This window comes from Narcine bancroftii, unplaced genomic scaffold, assembly GCF_036971445.1.
Source record: "Narcine bancroftii isolate sNarBan1 unplaced genomic scaffold, sNarBan1.hap1 Scaffold_162, whole genome shotgun sequence".
Taxonomy (NCBI): domain Eukaryota; kingdom Metazoa; phylum Chordata; class Chondrichthyes; order Torpediniformes; family Narcinidae; genus Narcine; species Narcine bancroftii.
Window position 1 is genome coordinate 1,820,634 of NW_027211897.1, and position 23,509 is coordinate 1,844,142.

Genomic DNA, 23,509 nt, shown 5'->3' on the forward strand with positions numbered 1-23,509 from the left:
GTGATGTACAAGTGGGATTTGATATTAATGGTTGGTGATAAAGATACACTATTTTGAAACATTTGATTAATATCTGGAATAAAATAAATGATTAAATTGGTGTAAGTGAATGTTCATCACCTAGAATGGCTTTGATTCAAAATCATCGTATTTTTTTCAAAAGATCATCAATTTCTGGATAGCTGGTTTCGTAAGGGGATTATAAATGTGGAAGATTGTTATGAAAGGGGTCAATTAATGTCATCAGAGCAACTGAGAAATTAATATCATATAACTCATAGCAATCTTTTTTGCTATTTCTAACTAAGAACATATTTGAAGGATATGTTCGGACCAACCATGTTGTACTGAAATAAAAATTCCTCCTAGAGGAAATGTTAAAAAATTTACTTCGATGATGGCCTCTTCATTACAAGTAGGAACTTTTAAATGAGGAGTTCTTAAGTCGAGACAAAGGTGGGAAATGGATCTGAATATTGTAATTGATTGGCAAATATGGGTAGATCCATATAAGGATCTCAATGTAAGACATAAATTAGTTGTTTAATTCTTTTTACATCAGTAATGTAGCAGATGTCAGCAAGGATTTTATCTGAAGCTGCACTTGGAGTCAGGTGACTCAGGCAGTTGGATATGAAAAACTCTACAGGAAGATAATTTGGCCACAGAGATCACGTGATCCAAGGGAGTTGTATTAATTCACTTCAACTCAGCATTTTGGATCTATTGACCAGAGTTCCACACCGCAGCAGTGATGAAGGAATTCACAACTAGTTTTTTTTCTTCTACAGTTACTTCTTACACCAGAGAAATTGAATAGAATAAACTCAGAATTATCAGATCAATGTTTTAGGGGTGGTGAAGATGTAGCAACTTCCTTGCATTCAACCTAGCTTTGTCCTTATGCAAGATCTTTTTGGGGAGAATTACAATTTTTTTGGAACAAGTTACAGGAGTTGTTTTTCTGCAAAATCCAACCTTACCCTTATTAGGAAATATTGAAGGAACAAGGATCAAATTTAAACTATTAAAGTATCAATTGAAATTTGTTAAATTAATGTTAGCGGTGATGAGGAAATGTATTTCACTTACTCGGAAATCAGATATATTTTTAGGGATGCCAAGATGACATGCAAAATTTCAAAGTTTTATTCCTTTGAAAAAAATGACATTAGTTGGAGAAATATATACTCTATATTTTTTGCAAATTTGGCACCTGAATATTCAAATATTAGGCTTCAATTTATAATAATACCCTTTCCATCCTTCTAGACATAGGAGATTCTCCTCAAAGTTGTAAAATTTTTTATTTAGATGTGTTGGTTTTCGTCGCCACCGCGAACTCTGGGGAAGCGGAAAACTAACACAGGGCACCAGAAAACAGGAAGACCACACACCATCAACATCTGAGAAGCAGAGGATTGAATCCACAGGTCAGTGACTATGGAAGCAGGCCAGTGAGGGGTTCTGCTGCTGAACGACCCACATAGGTGATAGGCTATTGAAATTTGAGGAGAGGAACCCAAGCAGGCTGTGGGCATCTGGAGAAAGCAGTCAAGGAACTCACACCAGGCTGTGGATTGCTAGAGACTGGTTCAAAACTGGCTAAAAGAGTATCAGGTATCAGACTTGTGATATGAGTGGGTGGTAATTGGTTCCTAATTGTGTCAGAGGTTCAAAACAGGAGGTCACATTGCCAATGACTTGGATTGGTCTGTGAGCATTGAAAGAGAATCCACAGACCCTCAGTGACTTGGCCCAGAGTTCGGGATGGTGGGTGGAGAGCATGACTGTCTTTTTCTTCTTTCTCTGACAGGCTCCTTCAGCAGCAGAATCCCTCACTGGTCTGCTTCCATGGTCACTGACCTGTGGATTGAATCCTCTGCTTCTCAGATGTTGATGGTGTGTGGTCTTCCTGTTTTCTGGTGCCCTGTGTTAGTTCTCCCCTTCCCCAGAGTTCGCGGTGGCGAGGAAATCCAACACATCTAAATAAAAACATTTTCAACTTTGAGGAGAATCTCGTATGTCTAGAAGGATGGAAAGGGCATTATTATAAATTGAAGCCTAATATTTGAATATTCAGGTGCCAAATTTGCATTTCAGGCAATTTCTGCCAATGGCAAATCTATCTGCCTCACAGCAGGAAAAAAATAATTTTGTCTGATATGACATTTTTTAATTACCTGACAGTAAATTGTCTCCTGAAATAGAGAGAGACGTTCAAGTTTCAAACTATTACAAACTCAACTCGCCAGAGCTACCTGGATTATATCTCTCCCCACTTTTTCTTTGCAAGGACACCATTGATTTTATCACAACTCCTATGCTCCATCTGACCTGTGACAGATTATATATTTAAATATTGTATATTGACATGTTTTTGAAAGAGATGGATTGTAGGAGTTGTGTAGGTCACAAACACAAACACTTCACAAAACAGCTCATACTTAAAATGCAAGTTTTAATGGTTCTTGAGATACTGAGAACAATGGCGTGTTTGCTTTATGAAAAGCTGAAGAATTTGTGTAGTCAGGAAAGACTGCTGGTCAAACCGAGAGACCATCTGTTGATTATCTGTGTTCTTAAAATTGAAATTGAAACTGAGTCAATAGAGTGCTGAGAGATGGCAGCGGTTCGAATAAGCAAGTTCTTGATTCAAGTTCCTGCACAGACAGGCTGGATTCCGTTGGCTCACGATTCATCCTTTTGAAGAGACATAGTGGACTTCAAAGGCAGAAATGGTGGCACGTGTCATGTGATGAGACATTTTGGAGAAACATTACAAACGAAAGGCAGAAGTTGTCCATCCTGTAGGGAAGAGAGGGTTGGAGATACTGTTGTCAGAGAAGGTACAGTTACATAGTCTTCTCCTTTGACCAGGAGTAACAAGTGGATTTTAAGGAGGAAGACCACTTCTAACTGTCTCTTTGAGATCAAGAGGGCAGCTTCGTTGTGTCCATGGAAATGGCCACTTTTGATGAATAAAGTAAAAGTAATCTTGTATTTGCAACATTACCATTTTCAAATGGTGACTGAGTTCAGCCCTTGACTGGGTTTATGAAATCATTGAAGAAGAAAATAGCCACTCCACTGTCTCTTTGAAAAGAGAACAGATTCATCATGTGGAACAGATTCGGAAACCTCCCTGCAAGAGAGGAAAATAAATTCTCGCAGAGTAAGCTTCAGAGCAATGTTTCTTCAACCAAGAAATTCAGACGAGTTTGAAAGAGGACTGATGACGATGTTTCCAAATACTTCAGTTGCTTTTGAGCCACAATTTAAGAAATCGACGGGTGTCAAACGACTCAAATCCAGATACAAACCTTCACAAAGCTCAAGTCAACCAGGAGATACAAACTCCTGACTGCAATGTTGCTGTGCACATTTGCTACATTATTGAAGTCTCACATTGCTTACAACAGATATTCAAAGTTAAGCAATAACCGAATATTACAGAATATTACAGGACGGTACAAGCCCTTTGGCCCAAAATGTTGTGCTGATCTAGATATTTCTAACAAAAAAAATAATACCCTGTAGCGGCTACTGCGGTAGATGTTACTAAATAAAGGCAAACACACACAAAGGTAGTCAACTCAAGACTGGTTTATTGAAGACATACACAGATCTTTTATTCCTGCCTGTTAATGAGCTCGTTAGTGAATACCTTCTGGTCCACAGGACCAACAGGTTAAAGTTACGAGCCATTAGTGCCTCGCACCTTTAGGCAGGGGCTTCAACTGATCCACTTGCTGTACTTTGGCACCCAGCTCTGTTAGCCCGCGATGTGTCAATTAAGTCTATGAATTGACAGTGGCGGTTCACAATACCGCGCTGTGCACTCGCTATATCACACCCCCCAAAATCGTCACTATAACTTAAGATGCCAGATACGCTTGATTTAGGCAGACGTCCATGTCGCCTGGGTTGATGGCACTGAACTGGTGAAGTAGGGTCCGTATGGCGGGTTTAAGTCTGTCCACGCTCAATAGCTGCGGATGCCCTCCGATGTCCAATGTATATACCACTCCATATCTCTTAATCAAACAAAATGGTCCTTCATGTGGTTTTAGTAACAGTGCCCCTGGAACCTGTCTTCATACAAATACAAATTCAGTGTTTAGTAGTGATTGGGGCACTTGTTGCCGAGGTTTGCCATACCAGTTGGTGGAGGATGGTTTGCTGTTAGCAATACCCTTACGGAGTTGCTGAAGGAATTCCATGTCTGAATTGCTTCTGAAGTGAATATCTCCTCGAACTGTAAGGGCCAGACAAAACAACAATTCTGCAGATGATGTAGACAGATTTTCTTTTGGAGCTGTTCATACTCCTAATAGAACCCAAGGTAGTTCATTGACCCAGTTGGGGCCAGTGCTTCAGGCCTTCAGTGAAATTTAAGTTGATGATGGAAACGTTCCACCAGGCCATTGGACTGCGGATGGTACGCAGTAGTGTGGTGCAACTGTGTACCGAAAAAATGAGCCAAGGAAGCCCATAATGCCAAAGTGAACTGTGCTCCACGGTTATGTATGTCGGCACTCCAAATCTAGCAATCCAATTTAAGATGAATGCTCTCGCATATGCCTCAGTATTACTGACTGGTAATGGAATGGCCTCTGGCCAGCGTGTGAAGTGGTCAACTACCATGAGAATATACCTCATGACCTGTGATACTGGTAATGGTCCAACCAGATCCACGTGCACATACACTAATCTTCTGCGTGTTGTCGGGAATGACTGCAGGGGTGCCTTGGTTTGGTGCGGAATTTTCAGATTGGCAGGATATACACGATCGGGCCCATTGAGTGACGTCTTTTTTCAGCCCATGTCACATGTACTTATTTGACATTACTTTGACTGAAGTCCAGATGGATGAGTGTGATAGATTGTGTTTGTCATGTTGTGGTGCCACCTGTTGAATGTCGAGTCCAGTGATAGCGATACTGTATGCCTGTCTATCCGAATCCGCAGATTGTGCTGCAGCCAGTTCAGTAATGTTGACTCCACCTTGAATATGGCACACATTTGATCTAGAGAGCACATCTGCGACCAGATTGTCCCTTCCCGAAATATGACGTATGTCCGTAGTAAACTACGAAATGTAGGACAAATGTAGTTGTTGTCTTGCCAACCAAAGATCTGTGACTTTGCTAAAGGCGAAAATGAGCGGTTTATGGTCTGTGAATATGGTGAAATGTTGACCTTACAAGATATAACGAAAGTGCCTTATAGACAGATAAAGTGCTAATAGCTCTCGATCAAAGGCGCTGTATTTCATTTCCGCTGCTCTTAGATGACGACTCAAGATGGCAAGGGGCTGATAATGGCCATTGACGTATGTTCCAGAACTGCACACAGCTGTTCTTGAGGCATAAAAGCAGTTTCAGGATTTGGATGCGCAAGCATTGCTGCTTTGGCTAATACCTCTTTGGCGGATATAAATGCAGCCTCTGCTTCTGAGGTCTAGGTAATGTTTTTGTTTGGAGCAGAGATGATGCCAAACAGGGGTTGCAGGATGTCAGCAATCCCGGGAATAAATCTGTGATAAAAAAATTATCATTCCCAAAAACTTCTCCAGCCCTTTGACAGTGATAGGTCTGGAGATTTTATGGATGTCGTCTACCTTGCCTGATAACGGAGATATGCCATCTGCTTTAATTTGATGCCCTAAGAATTCTATGGTTCACCTGCCAAATTGACACTTCTCAAGGTTAATTGTCAGTCCAAAGTCTTGGAGCCATTGGAAAAGGCAGTGCAAATGGAGGTGGTGACCTTGCTCATTTTGACTGCTACAAGGAAGTTGTCCAAATAAATAAATGCAAAGTCTAAATCTCTGCCTACAGCGTCCATAAGCAACTGAAAAGTTTGCGCAGCATTCATACCAAATGGCATTCTGAGGAATTCATAAAGACCAAACGGCATAATAATTGCTGTCTTGGTAATATCATTCTCATGAATCGGTATCTGATGATATACCTTAACCAAATCAATCTTTGAAAGTATGCGGCAATGATTGCAGATGAGCGGCGAAATGCTGTATGTGTGGAATTGGTTATCTGTCAGGTGTTGTGACATCATTAAGGCTACAGTAGTCGCTGCAGTGTCTCCATCCGCCTGTCTCCTTGGCTACCATATGCAAAGGTGAGGCCCAAGGGCTCATTGAGCATCGGATGATACCCAATTCTTCCATTGCTTTAAATTCTGTCGCAATTTATCAGTCACCAGACACCGAGCCCTGGCATGGGCCAGTGGACCTGATGTGTCTGTGTAATGAAACCCACTATGGACTATTCTTGAAGCATTGGAGTTCAGATGAGAATATGGGGAAATTCAGTGAGTAGAGCAATACATGCGTCGTTGTGTAACGTATGTACTCCGAGCTGTGAAACTCTCCCCTTGATGCACGCCAGTGGATATGTCCGAAAGATGGTGACGTAAATGAATTTTCTACGCTTTATGTCTACCAATAAGTTGTGGGAACATAAAAAATCCCCACCCAAAATAGGTTGAGCGACAGAAGCGAGGACACAATTCCAATGGAACGTGGTTCCACCTATTCCGACTCATCTAGTGCCAAAACTTGGAATGGCAGTTTCATTCGCCGCTCTCAGGGTCAAGTGCTGTTTTTTGAGTCCTTTCAAAATACGTCGGCAAACTAAGTTCAGCACCTGTGTCTACAAGAAATTTGTGCTTACCCTCATCATCCTGAAGATACAATAGGCCTGTATATATGCCAGCTTACGGCTCTCTTGTTTCCTGACTTCTTTTTGGAGTAGGTACATGGCTGGATGCACTTATGGGCATAGTTTCCCCAGCGGCGATGGTAAAAATACCATTCTCGATGTACATCAGCATGTTCCTCTTTCTTGATTTGGACTGCAGATACTGGAGTTTGGTAGGATGCGGGAGATGTTTCTGCAACAGAAACAGGATGTATTGGGGCAGACTCTTGTGTAGGAGTACGATAGAGCCTGTCAGCCTCTTGAGCCACGTCATGAAGATGGCGAAAATCCATGTTACCAATGTGTATCGCCACGTGAGCGGGACGTTTTGACAGAAATAAGGCTTCAAAAAGCAGACAATGGGAAGGACCATCTGACAATGCCAAATTATCATTCATAAGGTCTGATGGATTCTTGTCAGTTTGGCCTCCCATGTTCAAATCCACATTCATCAAGTAAGTTCCAATGTGTCAAGAAGAATCTGTCGGAACCTGGTGCCCTGGTTTTCTGCTGGAGGATGAGCAATAAACTTGCTTACTCACAATGCAGTGGCTACGCCCAATGTAATCACGACATGCAAAATTTTGTGTCTCCCGCCGTTTTAAACCAAAAATGAAACTGGGTTTCAGCTTGAAGAAACCAAATATGTGGCTGATGTGTCCAGAAAGGAGGCAAATGAAGCCCAACTGCATTAACTGTCAATGCAGCGGCAGTTGTTGCTGTGTTGAAATGTCCTCCTTTTCCATAATGATTCAAATTCGTTAAATCTTAACTTCAGGATCACCAATCTGTAGCGGCAAACACACACAAAGGAATAAGAGGAATGGAACTCTGTGGTAGCTTAAAGAAAGAAGTTACCATCTGGAAAACCCTGACGGGGCAAGTTTCATCAGCGAGACATTGAGGTGACTAATGGTGGTCCCTCAGTTGTGGAAATCCTGGATCAACAAATCACTCTCTGCAAACCCTACAAGAACCTTCCTGAGCGGTAAACATTTACCTTTCAAGCACCAAAACCTGGTGAAATGTATACATGTTCCATTCTGTGCACAGCCGAAGAATTGCCTGTATCCAGAGAACTTGGAAGAAGGAGAAGTGAGATTGAACTGTGAACCAAAGAACTTTTCATGAAATTTAAAAACATTACAAATATGTGCGCTTAGAATTTGAAGGGGGTTAATTTGGGTTAGTTAAGTATAGAGTTAAGTTAAAGTTTCATTCTATTTCCATGTTTAAAGTTGATTAAAAATAACTTCTGTTTTAAAAACCACCTGTCTTGGTGAATGTCTATTGCTGCTGGGTTTTGGGGTCCTTTGGGCTCGAAACAATATTTGCTTAGATAATCACATTGGGCCTGTTCAAAGCAGGAAATGGCTTCTACCAGCAGGAGTTTCTATTTGAGAAAAAATATTGATAGGTGGCTGGCCACATATGTTTCCTAAAAATTAATACCTTCTCTCTCCCTAAACCACATTCAGCCCTGTGACATCTTTCTCCATTGCATTACTGGGACCACCAAGGACCTGACCCATTTCCCATTTCTCCTTGCAATGCCAATATGGCAGCTGCCAATAAGAACAGACAAATCACATTTTAATTCAGCAAGCAAGATGAAAATCATCTGGACATCCTGCTTAAAAAGAAGGGGAAACAAACCTTTCTAAGTTTGTCACTTCATCTATATTTCAATTCCCATGGGGCATTAGCAAAAAAGTATCCCATCCATTTCGTCACCAAATTATGAGTAGAATCATGATTGCTGTTCATGAAAACCCATAACCTTCAATGTTACACAGATAATCTAGGAAGAATTCTGTAACAAATGTAAATGAAATACTGAAAGAATTCCCCCGTTATAAACACTGAGATTGTAGCACGCCAAGCAACGGGGTGAGCAAAAAAAAGCGAAATCGCAGCAACACACAGACAGTCCAAGATGGCACGGACTCCACTTCATTGCCAAGAAGAAACCCGCGCCAAGCGCCATGTGCGGACTGAGGAGCCCTTCACTCCGCGCAGCGGCCAGCCGGCTGGAGAGTGACATCACGATGCAATGACGTCATTGCTGGATGTCAAGGAGTACGTCACCAGAAGTGGGCGGGCCAGGGAGCACACATGGGGAATTTAAACCAGTAAAGTCAGTCTTTGTTTTACACTATCTTTTGTGGACGTCTCTTTATTTGGTAGCGCTGCCGCCGCGAATGCTACTACGCGATAACTTCTTACTTGCTGCAACCAAACAGGTCTGCAAGATACACCAACCTAAATAGAAAACACAACCAGAAATCCCAGAGATCATACATTCAAAAGGATTGGTGAAATCTTTACTCTGTATTGTTAACACCAAAGTCCCTTGGTCTCAGCCCCTCAATGTGACTAAGGCATTCGAACAAGTAACTGAGAAACATTACATTTTAAACACGTCAGGATCAGAAGGGTTGGAGCATTATTGTTCAAGTGACACAACTTTTAAAAAATCATCTAACTTTATGAAGAATGTGATTCTATAACAGGAAAAACGGATGGAATCAGACACATTCTATGAGCATTTGGAAGCAAAGAAAATGGAATGGTTTTCCGTGCCTTGCGAAGCGACCCAATGACCCGACATGCCCTCCCCGACTTGCGACCGTAATGGAGCCCAAAGGATCAGACAGATCCCACAATGGTCGCAAGTCGGAGTTTTGCCCCCGTGTGAGGAGCCCTGAAGTCTAAGCGCCTATTTTTAAAATCAAATGATTTGACAAACGAGAACAGAGACACAGGGCACGTAAGACCCAAAATGTGCGTATTAACTTTGTGACTCAGTGTCCATCGGCTGGGGGCAGCCATCTTAATTTTCGTGCGCATGCGCGACTACTCAAATGGCGCTTGCGCAACAGGTTCACTTAGTGCCGTCAGTTCGCACATGCGCGAACCGAACGCCAAGTCGCGAACCCACCGCGCATGCACCAATCAAACACGTGCAAACCTCCTTCTTGCCCCTCCCCCTCCCGCTGCCAGTTACCCCGCGGCTTCCGGCCTCGCCCTGTTGGCGCCACCAGGCCTTGCACCGACGCCTCGGCTCCACCAAATACCCCGCTGGTACCGGCCGATCCCAGATGTGGCCCGGCGGGCTGCGGGTCGCCCGCTTTCCTGGACCCCGCGGCTGAGGAAGGTCCCGGCGCTGCCGCCAACTTCTTCCCGTTCGACGCGACGGACCCCGAGCAGACGACGCCGAAACCAAAGTCCCGCCTCCTCACAGCAAGAGCCAATCAGCCCGCGAACCCGCCCATCAATCTAACCCGACTTCAGCTTCCAATCCAATAGCAGTCTCACCGAATCAGCCCATTGGCTCGCGCAACTGAAGCAACCAATCAGCGAGCGAGGGAACACACAGCCGCACCCAATCAGCATCGCAGGACAGAAAAGAGAGGCAGTCGAAGGAGCAGAAGACCCTTCGGCCCATCCACTTTCTAATACCCCAACTATCAAATCATTGGGAAACACAGGATCACTTTGTGCTGGCTCCTGGATTCCTCTGATCTCAAGAAATACATTGTACCCCAACTACAAGGGAGACCATTTATTATCAATCACTCCTACATATTTATAACTGCTTCCAATTTAATGGAGGACACAAGTGGTTGTGTCAGCCAGCTGGACCGCCTCGGGGAACCTCATGGAGCAGGCAATAATGGTGAGAAGATAACGCCCCGTGGGAGGCCAGTAATGACCCTACAATGTCAATGTAGACGTGGCTGAACCTACGTGGTGCTGAGTTGAATGTCTGGGGGTGATGCCTTCACGTATGTATGAGTTGAATGTCTGGGGGTGATGCCTTCACGTATGTCTGCATTTTGGTCATTTGGCAGAGTGTTCAGGTCTTGGCCCAGTGACAACCTGTTTCCGGAGGCTCTGCAAGACGAAACTACTGACAGCCATTTTGACAGGACTGATCGCTGGGTGCGTTAGGTTTTGCATCTCATCAAAAAACTGTCATCTCCATGCTGCCGGCATGATGAGGCGGGGTTTGCCATTGAAATGTCGCAGAGGAACGTCTATTTATCAGGTTCGATGGCAACATCCTCCAGCCTGAGCCTTGAAACTGCTGTCCTGCATGCAAGGATCTCAGGGTCTTCCTGCCATCACCTTCCTAGGGTGAAATAGTCTATTTCCTGGGACAGGGCCTGGACAGACTTGATTGAAAGGTGAGGCAGTTAATCACCCACGATGTGTTGCATATCTGTAGTGAACTCAGACTCATATGAGAGGAGTAGCTGCTGCCTGGCCGACCACGGGTCCAACACTTTATGGAAGGCAAAAGTTAATGGCTTTTGGTCCATGAAGACTCTGAATTGTCTACCTTCCAAAAAATACCTGAAGTGCCTGACTGCCAGGAACAGCACATATTGCTCTCAACCAAAGGTGCTGTAGTTGAGTTTGGGTGGCCAGAGGTGTCTGGTAAAGAAGGCCAGGGGCTGCCATTGCCCTTCGATGAATTGTTCCAGTGTGCCTCGTACTGTTGTGCTGGAAGCATCTACTGTGAGAATTTGGGTGTTTCTGGCCTGGCGTGTACCAGAAGTGTGGCGTTGGCCAGTGCGTCCTTGGCCTTCTGGAACCCCTACAAATCATCATTGTCCCAGGTAATGTCTTTACCTTTCTCCACAAGATGCGGGCCACTACCGGTATGAATCGGTGATAAAAATTAATCGTAGCGGTGAATTCCTACAGCCCCCTTCACTGTGGAGGGAGGTTTGTAGAAGCACTGAACGGCCTCTACCTTTTTAAGGAGGGGTTTAGTTATGTGCCTGTTGATTTGACGCCGAACGTTTCCAGCCTGAACTGGCACGAAGCAAGGTTTATAGTTAGTCCAAATTCCTGCAGACGGGCGCACAGTCACCTTAGATGGTCTATGTTTAGCTTCATTGCCACCACTTTGACATCTTGTGGTTACTGCCTCCCTCTGCTGTTGGAGAATATCCTCCTTGGTCTCAGCCCCTCAATGTGACTAAGAACCCCTTAAAAGCCCCTAATGTTTTGGCCTTCATCACCACTCCTGGCAAGGCATTCCTGGCACCCACAACTCTGGGTGGATACCCCTGATATCTCCCCTAAACCTTCCTCCCTTTGCTTTGGGCAGATGTCATCGTGTTTGCTACTCCCATCTGGATTTCAGGCAGACCAAAGGGCATCTTTCACTGAGTTTCTGGTCTTCCAGCAGCTCTGGATTTCTGTCTCTGGATGCTCTGCTCAGGGAACCACCCCTATGTATCCCATTGAGTCCTAGAGTCACTGTGTCAGCAATTCTCTGCTGACCACTGCCTGATGGCCTTGTGGTCAAAATTGTTTGTCGATGAAACCATTCCCAGGAAGGAGATGTGGCAAAGTCCTGCTGACTGGGACATTGTGTGTCACCAGGGCCAGACAAATCTTTTGCAAAACCTGAGCCAGGTAGAACCTCAGCACATAGCTGCTTTTGGTGCCCTTGCTCTTTGGTTCCACGCACAGCCACACACAATCATGGCCATGCTGGTTACACCCTTGCACCCATTGATTGATGACGAACATGGTCCTTTTCCAGATTCTACCCATTTTGGACCCCCACATGAATGGGAAGACTGTTTTCGAAATTGCCAGGGTGAAGGTGTGGGGATGGGCCACACCTATCCCACATGCAGCAGTACTGAGAGTTCCTTGCATCTTGCACCTTGCACCTGGTTATCAGGTTTTCGCCGATTGATAAGAGTTGGGCATCTCTGTGGTTCTCGCTGTCTCCTGGATCTGGGGGTCTCTGTACTGCTCCTGGTCTCCTGGAGCTGGGGGTCTCCAAAGTGCTCACCATCTCCTTGAGTTGGTGTATTTTTCTCCACCAGCCCCACATGACAACCAAGACCCCTGGATGGAGGGCAGAGGCACAGAGAGATCAGAGAGAACACGGGTAGTTTCAACAGGTTGGGGTCCATCCAGGTGCCTGATAACGGGAGGAAACAAAGGGGGAAGGAGGATGCAGGTCATTCGATAGCAGAACATTGCGAGAGAGTGGATTCCTTGGACTCTTGAGGAGAGAAGGTGCTGGTTGATCCATCGGTTTAGGTGGGGAAGGGTATAGACATGGCAGCTGACTGGAATTGTCAGCGGGGTACTGAGACCTGGTGGAGGAGGGGAAGGAGGATGCAGTTGTGTTCTGACAAGAGAGTGCTGAGGGAGAGGCAACATGGGTGGAACCTCAAGACAAGGGTCCCCTGATTGTTTGCAGGAATGGGATCTGTAAAGAGACTCATAGATATCCAGCACAGAGCATCTTTGACCCCCTGCCATCAGGAAGGAGATGTGGAGGAATAAAAGCAGAGCAGCCAGGCAGGGAAATAGCTTCTTCTCACAGGCCGTGAGATTGACAAGGCAACATGAGCTGGATGGGAGCAAAGAATGAAAAAGGGGAGAGGAATATGGACTGATTACAACAGCCTGGCCAGCAGGAGAGAGGGGCCGAAGGGCTTGTTTTTATGTTGTCTATCTGGACCAGCCTTTTGCGTTCAAGCTTTAAAAAGCCAACCCATTTTTTAATTTAATAACAATGGTACAGAATGAATCAAGAGACAAGACATCTGTCTTCAAGGTCTCCTGACAGTCTGCAACTAGCAAAATACAACTGCATCTCTGGGCCTCATGGTGGAATTTAGATTATGTCTTCTGATTCGCATGTATACATTCTTGCATAATCTGGTCGAATTCTTCCATTACAGTTCCATAGAATGAACTTGTGATGTGATTTATAACCACTCTCTAACCTTGTCATGTGAGTGAGTCCAACATTCTGAACTTGTTATATCAGTGAGTTCGACATTGAAAATGTTATGAGAGTGATTTCCACAGTATAATCTTGTTTTCTTAGTGAATCCCACATTGTTAACATTATGTTAGTGAGCCCCACAGTGTAAACTTGTAATGTGAGTTATTTTCGCAGTGTGACCTGGTGATGTGAGTGTGTCCCACAGTTTGACATTGTTGTGTCAGTGAGTTCGATATTGAAAATGTAATGTTAGTGAGTTCCAGAGTGTAACCTGGTTATTACACTAACCTTGCTATGTGAGTCAGTTTAAAGTGTTATATTGTTATGGAAGTGAATTCCTCAGTGTCATCCTTGTTTAGTTAATGAGTCTCAGAGTGTAACATTGGGATGTGAGTGAGTTTCACAGTATGACCTTGTTATGTGAGGGATTCCTACAGGATAAACTTGTTATGTGAATGAATTCCACAATATAACCATGTTATGTGTTAGTCAAAAAATGTAAACTTGTTATGTCAATGAGTCCCACAGTGTAATCTTGTTATGTGAATAATTTTCACTGTGTGACCAGTATATGTGAGTATTTCAAAGTGTGACGTTGTTATGGAAGTGAATTCCACAGTGTCAACCTGTCAAGTTAGTGAGTCTCAGAATGTAAAATTGCTATGTTATTGAGTTTGACAGTGTGGCCTTGGTATGTGAGTGAGTCCCACAGTTTGGCCTTGTTATGTCAACGGATTCGACGTTGAAAATGTAATGTGAGTGGTTTTCACAGTGTGACCTTGTGATATGAATGATTTTTGCAGTGTCGACTTGTTATGTAAGTGAGTTCCACATTCCAGCCATGTTATGTTAATGAGTCCCACAGTGTTTGTTAAGTAAATGTGTACCACAGTGTGAGATTGTTATGTTGGTGACTTCTACAGTGTGACCTTGTTATGTTGGTGACTTCTACAGTGTGACCTTATTAGTTCCACAGTGTGATATTGCTGTGCTAGTGAGTTCCACATTGTAAACTTATTATGTGATAAATTCCCATATTTTAACATTGAAGGAGTTTCCACAATGTAACTATGTCATTTGAATGAGTTCCACAGAATGAACAGGTGATGTGATTTTTTACCCGCCGTCTAACCTTGTTATGTGAGTGAGTCCCACATTCTGAACTGATTGGATTTCGACATTGAAAATGTTTTGTTAGTGAGTTCCACAGTGTAAAATTGTTATGTGAGTGAATTTCAAAGTGTGACCTGGTGATGTCAGTGCATTTCAAAGTGTGACATTGTTATGTAAGTTAATTCCACAGTGTCAACCTATCAAATTAGTGAGTCTCAAAGTGTAAAATTGGTATGTTATTGAGTTCGACAGTGTGACCTTGTTATGTAAGGTATTCCCACAGTGTAAACTTGTTATGTGAGCGATTTCCTCAGTTGGACCTAGTTCTGTTAAGCGAGTTTGATGTTGAAAATTTTATGTGTGATTTTCACAGTGTGACCTGGTGATATGAATGATTTTCACAGTGTAACCTTGTTATGTGAGTGAGTTCCACATTCCAGTCAGTGAGTCCCACAGTGTAACCTTGTGAAGTAAATGTGTAGCTTAGTGTGAGATGGTTCTGTTCGTGACTTCCACAGTGTGACCTTTTTATGTGAGTCGATTCTGTAGTGAGATATTGCTGTGCGAGTGAGGTAAATTTATTATGTGAGATATTCCTTCAGTTTAACTTCATTTTTTTTTTATTTTTCACACTATGAACCAACCAAAATACACACAAACATTTCCCTCTTAAATATACACAGTGTAATTTTTCCCATTTTCACCCCTCCCTTCCCTCCTTCCTTCCCACCCCCCTCCAAACCCATTAAACATTCAACATATACAATAAACCCATTGAACAATGTCATCACCAATGAAAATAAACAAGAAAATTTTGTCATCTTCTTCTATTTCCATCATTTTAGGGGGTGGAGGTCCGCAGTAGGTCCTCTCTGTTGTGTTCCATGTACCATGAGATATGTTCCATGCACCATGAGTCGCGGATCAGCCTGCGGCAGGGAGGGGGAATGGGCAACGGTCCTGGCGAGGTCAGGCCCCCCCCCGAGTTTCTGCCGGACCCCCTTTGACCTGCTGAGTTTCTCCCGGACCTCCCTTGACCTGCTGAGTTTCTCCCGGATCCCCCTTTGACCTACTGAGTTTCTCCCGGACCTCCCTTGACCTGCTGAGCTTCTCCCAGACCTCCCTTGACCTGCTGAGTTTCTCCCAGACCCCCCTTGACCTGCTGAGTTTCTCCCAGACCCCCTCCCCTTGACCTTCTGAGTTTCTCTTGGACCCCTCCCCCTTGACCTGCTGAGTTTCTCTCGGACCCCACTTTGACCTGCTGAATTTCTCCCGGATCCCCCTTTGACTGCTGAGCTTCTCCCGGACACCCCTTGACCTGCTAAGTTTCTCCCGGACCTCCCTTGACCTACTGAGTTTCACCCGGACACCCTTGACCTGCTGAGTTTCTCCCGTACCCCCTTTCCTTTCCGTGCCGGTGTCCCAGGACCTTTCCAGGGCAGTCTCTGTACTCAGGACCGTGCTGGGATCCCGGTCAGCGGTAGAGGAGCAGGTGAGCGCGGCTAATCCCGATCCAGCCCACGCCACTCCTGAGATTGGCGGGGGGTTCCACCCTACCTGCCCGACCAGCCTCGCTCTCCACGTGTACTCCTGGCACCCGCCGCTGGTCCGGTGGGAAGGCACACGGCGGCCGGCGCCCCCATCGCCCGGCGGGGAGCCCCACTCTTCCCTCCGGCGTCCCGACTCCATCTGCAGCTCCAAGAAACGCTGTGCCACTGGGTATCCGGACGCTGGGAAGCGGCCTTGGCTTCCCCTGACACCGGCCAGGTCGCGCTGCGGTGGGGGGGTGGGCGGGGGGACATGACAGCGTGTTTATAAAACCACCCACCATTACTTTTCAAGAACCAGGATTTTTCTCTCTCTCTCTCACCCTGGGACACAGCGGTTACTGTGCATTCGCTATACTGGCGCGGCGGCCAGCTGGCCACCTCTAATACATTTTTGATATGATCTTGCAGGCCAAATATTATTATATCTTGGCCCGCGGGCCAGAGTTTGACATGTGTGCTTGAGTGGATAGAAGTAGTCATGACCACAGGAAGCTCATGTTTAGATCCACAGAGCACAGGAATTTAGCAAAATGTATTTGGTCTTGGTGATATCAAGGTCAACTGAGTCTACCAAATGTAGGAGGTCAGGTTGGATGGGGTGCATGTGAAACTCTGCCTCAACTGGAAGGTCTGATTGTGACCTTGGATGTAAGTGAGTGGAGATGAATGGAAGTTTGGAAATTTCTGCGGTTCCAATGGGGAGTGTGTCAGGTAGTGGTGAGTGGAGAGGGAAGTGCCATTGAGGGAGTCACAGAAAGACGTGCCCATGTGAAAAGAGGATATTAGTGGAGTGGGTTAGATGTAGCAGTTTAGAGGATGGTGCTGAAGTTGGAAGTGTCCAAGGATAATGTGTCAGATGTGGCAGATGATGGGTGGTAACTGAGAAACCTGAGAGATTCTGTCCTTGTTCTGCTGGAGGGGAGGTGGAGTAAGGGCAGAAAGAGAATTGGAGATATGGGTGCAGACTTTATCAATTACAGTATGGGGGAATCTGCATTTGTTGAAGACATTTTGGCTGTTCTGGAGTAGAAAACCTCCTTGGGACTTTTACAGGCCCAGAGGACCCCAAAACCAAGCAGCAATAGAAAATCACCAAGACAAAGGATACTTAAACAAACATCATTTTTAATTTTCTTTAAACAAAAACAGGATCAAACATCACTATTAATGTAACAGCCTAACAGCAGGTGTATTTAAAGTGTATAAAGATCTTTGACACTCCTACAAGTTCACCGGTGTCTATCACCAAGCTCTGGTGCTTAAAAGTAAATGGTTGCCCCTCAGGAAGTCTCTTGTTGGTTTCAGAGAGGGATTTCTTGCTCATTGGACACACAAAAACTGATTCCCTCTGATCAGCCACTTTGGTATCTTGCCAAAGAAACTTGCCCCATCAGGGTTTTCCAAATGATAACCTCTTCTGCAGATCACCATTGAGTTCCTTTTATTTCCCTTATATCAGGTGAAACACAATTTCTAGCCAGCCATTTCCTCTTGAATGGACAACAAGGTTTTTCAACAGGCTGAACTGAGAACTCACAACCCGTTTTCAAAATGGGGTTTCAACAAGATGCCAGCTTGCCATCTCTCTCTCTCTCTCTGTCTCTCTCTCTCTCTCTCTCTCAAGCCTATTTGGTCTCTCCCCTCTGATTGCAAGACCACATGGCCTTCTTAGAACAGCAAACTGGAACCAGCCAGATTACTGCACCGCACCCAAACTTCTGAGTCCATTCATCTGTTGCTTTAAAAACAATAATTTCAAAAAACATCTGCTTTTGAAATTCTTTAGCAAAGCAGTCTCCTTGTTTTGTCTTTGCAAAAGCTCTTGGCATCTGAATGACTCACTATCAGCAAAGCTCTTGCATTTTAAATAAGAGCTGTTTTGTGAAGTGTTTGTGTTTGTTTGTGGCCTACACGACTCCTACAATCCATCTCTTTCAAAAACATATCAAAATACAATGTAAAATATAGAGTCTGTCACAGGACAGATCGAGCAGAGGAGTTGTGATAAAATCAGTGGCGTCCTTGCAAAAATAAAGTGGGAAGAGATATAATCCAGGTAGGTCTGGTGAGTGGAGTTTGTAATAGTTTGAAACTTGAACCTCTCTCTCTATTTCAGGAGACAATTTACTGTCAGGTCATGAAAAAGTGTCATATCACACAAAATTGCTTTTTTCCTGCTGTGAGGCAGACAGATTCGCCATTGTAAGAAATTGCCTGAAATGCCTCTTGCACTCAGAGAAAGAAGCAAAAGAGAGTCGTGCTCTTCCCCCACCCACCCCCACCACCCTGGACCCTGGGCCAAGTCACTGAGGGTCTGTGGATTCTCTTTCAATGCTCACAGACCAATCCAAGTTATTGGCATTGCGAGCTCCAGTTTTGAACTTCTGACACAATTAGGAACTCTTTCGCACCCACTCGTATCCCAGGGCTGAAACCTGACACTCTTTTAGCCAGTTCAACCAATCTCTTGCAATCAACGGCCTGGTGTGAGTTCCTTGACTGCTTTCCCCAGAACCCCACAGCCTGCGTGTGTTACTCTCCTCAAGTCACGAACAGCTTGCCACCTATGTGGGTCCTTCAGCTGCAGAACGTCTCGCTGGTCTGCTTCCATGGTCACCGACCCGTGGATTGAATCCTCTGCTTCTCAGATGTTGGTGGGGTGTGGTCTTCTTTTCTGGTGCCCTGTGCCAGTCCTCCGCTTTCCCAGAGTTTGCGGTGGCGAGGAAATCTAACACATCTAAATAAAAATTTTACAACTTAGAGGAGAATCTCACATGACTAGAGGGATGGAAAAGACCTTATTACAAATTGAAGCCTAATATTTGAATATTCAGGTGACAAATTTGCAAAAGCATAGAGTATACATTTCTGAAGCTATATGTAATTTTTTTCTAAAGGAACAGAACTTTGAATTTTTGAATGTCATCTTGGCATCCCTAAAAATATATCTGATCTCCAAGTAAGTGCAATACGTCTCCTCATCACTACTAATATTAATTTAACAAATTTCATCTGATATATGAATAGTTTTAATTTGGGCCTTGTTCCTTCAATATTTCCTAATGAATAGAAAGTTGGATTTTTGCGGAAAAACAACTCCTGTAATTTGTTCTGTAATCTGTAATTCTCCTCAAAAAGATCTTGCATTAGGACAAAGCTAAGTTGAATGCAAGAAAGTTGCTACACCTTTACCACACCTAAAACATTGGTCTGATAATTCTGATTTTATTCTATTCATTTTCTCTTGTGTAAGAAGTAGCTGTAGAAGAAAAACTAGTTGTGAATTCCTTCCTCACTGCTGCAGTGTGGAACTCTGGTCAATAGTTCCAGACTTCTGAGTTGAAGTGAATGAATAAACTCCCCTGGATCACATGATCTCTATTGCCAAATCAACTTCCTGTAGAGCTTTTCAAATCCAACTGCCTGAGTCACCTGACTCCAGGTGCTGCTTTCAGATAAAATCCTTGCTGACATCTGATATATGACTGATGTATAAAGAATTATACTGAACTAATTTATATCTTACATTGAGATCCTTATATGGATCTGCCCATATTAGCCAATCATATACAATATTCAGATCCATTTCCCACATTTCTCTTGACTCATGAACTCCTCATTTAAAAGTTCCTAATTGTAATAAACAGGACATCATAGAAGTAATTTTTTTAACAATTCCTCAAGAAGGAATTTCTATTTCAGTACAACATGGTTGGTCCTAACTTATCCTTCAAATATGCTCTTTGTTGGAAATAGAAAAAAAGATTGCTATGAGTTATACAATATTTATTTCTCAGTTGCTCAAATGACATTAATTGACCCCTTTCATAACAATCTTCCACATTTCTAATCCCCTTACGAAACCATCTATCCAGAAATTGATGATCCTTTGAAAAAGATACGATGATTTTGAATCAAAGCTATTCTGAGTGATGTACATCCATTTACACCAATTTCATCATTTATTTTATTCCATATATTAATTAAATGTTTCAACAATGGTGTATCTTTATCACCAACCATTAATTTCGATTCCCACTTGTATATAAATTCTTCTGCTTTTCACTCTCCTATTTTATTTGATTCTATTTTAACCCTTTCAAAAAAGAACCAAGAAATATCATTTGAGCTGCTCAATACTAATTTTTAAAATGAGGTAGCTGTAGTCCTGTCAATGTAGAATTTGCATTGAGAGAAACGCAGCGGTCTTTAGCGATCTTATTGAATTGGCTAAAATGGCATAACATGAGAGCAAACATTCCGGAGGAGTGTGGGCCACTTGTAACATGGGATTCAATTGGAAATGGGTTCACATAACATAAAACCATGATGCAGAAGAGGTTGTCTTTGTCTTCCGCAGGATATAGATCACAAGATATAGGAGCAGAAGTAGGCCCATTTAGTCTGTTCCACCATTCTTCCACTCAGCCCCACTGCCCAGCTTTCTCCCCTTAACCCTTGATTACTTGATTAATCAAATACCTGTCAATTTCTGCCTTAAATAAACCCAATGACCTCAGTTCCACAGATTCACAACCCACTGACAAAATTTGTTTTAAATCAACACCCTTTTATCCTGAAATTATGCTCTCTTGTTCTAGAATCCCCTACCATGGGAAACATCGTTGCCATATGTACTCTGCCCAGGCCATCCAGCATTTGAAATGCCTCTGAGGTCCCCCTTATCCTTCTGTACTCCAACCAGTACAGTCAAAGAGTCGACAAATGTTCCTCATACACTAACCCTTTCATTCCTGATATCATTCCAGTAAATCATCTCTGAACCTTCCCCAACAGGAGCACATCTTTTCTCAAATACGGCACTCAAAACTCTAAATCTGATTGAATGGAAAGGTAATTTTCCAACGACACATAAACAACAGTTAAATGATATTATGTCTGTTGAAATTTACAAAAAATTATTAAAGAGTCAAATAATAACTTTGCTTGAAGCAAGCAGTTCTATTGCAATTTTCCAGCTGTAGGATGAGGTGCAGTTGCTTGCAAGTTTAGCAAGTGGGGTTATGATGTGAAACTGCAAGTCACAGCGCCATTTTTGTTTTTGAAAATGCAAATATGAAAATTTTAACTTTGGTCTCCTTGGTTTGCTTAAGTTTACAGAGGAGACGTTGGGTCAAGCTGAGAAGAGAGAGTTGGATGCCCATTTGGTGAAGCTGAACAGGCAAAAAAGAAAACACAAAACGAGGGACTGAAAAAATAATGAAGCAAACTGAAGAGCTGTTGCAACCAAACCCAAGTACAGAATTTAATTTTGTGAGGCGTACTTTAGAGACCAAATGATTTGGGCTTTTAATGGTGACCTATTTAAATGAACAAAATCTGATTGGAATTGAAGTTTATGGAATGTTTAGAAGTTGCCACAAAAAGAAATGAGCATATAAATTAGATATTGTAATTAAGATAAATGAACAATACAATGAGCATGGTGTCACAGTATCTTCCTCACTCTACCATACATTACCGTTAAAAGTACTCCCCAATATGAACCGATGTCAAAGTATATACCAGAATTTATCGTACATCACTGTTAAACCTTCTCCCCATTGTGAATCTGGTGTCACAGTATCTGCCTCAGTCTTCCGTACATCACCATTAAACCTCTCCCCAATGTGAACCTGGTGTCACTTTATCTCCCACAGTTTATTTTACATCACCATTAAAACTTCTTCTTACTGTGAACCATGTGTCACAGTATCTCCCACAGCTTATCGTACATCACTGATAAACCTTCTCCCCATTGTGAACCCGGTGTCACAATATCTTCCTCAGTCTTCCATACATCAGTATTAAACCTCTACCCACTGTGAATCTAGTGTCACTTTATCTGCCAAAGTTCATTTTTTTAATCACCATTAAACCATATTCCCACAGTAAACCTGGTTTCACAGTGTCTGCCGCAGTTTATTGTATATCATTTTTAAACCATCTCATTAATTGAAAATGCGGAGTAACAGAATCTGACTCAGTCTACCGTACATCAATGTTAAACCTTATACCCACTGTGCACCTAGTGTCACAGTATCTGACACAGTTTATAGTATATCACTGTTAAACCTTCTCACTACTGTAAACTCGGTGTCACAGTATCTGCCAAAGTCTAATGTACATGACCAATAAATTTTCTCCCCACTGTGAACCTGGTGTCACAGTTTCTGACACAGTTTATCGGACATTACTGTTCAACGTTCTCACTGCTGTGAACCCAGTGTCACAATAAGTGTCTCACTCTCCCGTACATCATCGTTGCACCTTCTCCAACTGTGAACATGGTGTCACTGTATCTGCCTCAGTCTTCCGTACATGACCATTAAATTTTCTCCCAACTGTGAACCTGGTGTCACTGTATCTGCCTCAGCCCTACCTTACATCACTGTTAAACCTTCTACCTACTGTACACCTGGTGTCACATTATCTACCTCAACATACCATACATCACCGGTAAACCTTCTCCCCACTGTACACCTGGTGTCACATTATCTACCTCAACATACCATACATCACCGTTAAACCTTCTCCCCACTGTACTCCTGGTGTCACATTATCTACCTCAACATACCATACATCACCGTTAAACCTTCTCCCCACTGTACTCCTGGTGTCACATTATCTACCTCAACATACCATACATCACCGTTAAACCTTCTCCCCACTGTACACCTGGTGTCACATTATCTACCTCAACATACCATAGATCACCATTAAACATTCTCCCCACTGTACTCCTGGTGTCACATTATCTACCTCAACATACCATACATCACCGTTAAACCTTATTCCCATGTGAACCTGGTGTTACAGTATCTGACACATTTCATAGTATATCACTGTTAAACCTTCCCACGAATGTGAATCCTATTATAAAATAATGCTCCCCTTCTAAATCTCACAGTATTCTAATCCCCACCTAATTAAAAGATTCCAAAAAAAAGAGAAAAATCAATCCCCAAACGAGCTACTCAAAAGTAGTAGCTCCTTAAAAATCTGGGTGTGGTAAAGTCCACAAGAGGCAGGTGACTAAAGGACTCAGTGTCACCCACTCCCCCAGTCAGACTTTCACAAAGTATTGAAACAAAAACATTCAACCCAGTGATTCCAGTCCCAATGATTGTTCCGGATCTTCAATATGGAGAAGACTTTGCGTCAATTCAACTTTTTTCCCATTCTTTCCATATTTTCCAATAGATCATTTTTAAACCTTCTCACTACTGTAAACCCGGAGTCACAGAATCTGCCTTATTCTACTGTACATCTCTGTTAAACCTTCTCAGTACTGTGAACACGGTGTCACACTATCTACCAAAGTCTACCGTATATCACTGTTAAATATTCTC

The 23,509-nt window shown here is 43.3% G+C and overlaps 1 long non-coding RNA gene across 2 annotated transcripts in view; it reads right to left on the bottom strand.

Annotated features, from left to right (window-relative positions):
- The window catches only part of LOC138750517 (uncharacterized), a 909,150-nt gene extending 899,200 nt beyond the window's left edge, over positions 1–9,950 (bottom strand). The window contains exon 1 of one of the 2 annotated variants that reach the window (XR_011349371.1): positions 9,811–9,950. This is a non-coding gene — a long non-coding RNA (uncharacterized lncRNA). Of the gene's footprint in view, positions 1–9,729 lie in introns of both variants that reach the window. The other variant, XR_011349372.1, reaches the window with a different exon arrangement.
- Between the last annotated feature and the right edge of the window lie 13,559 nt (positions 9,951–23,509).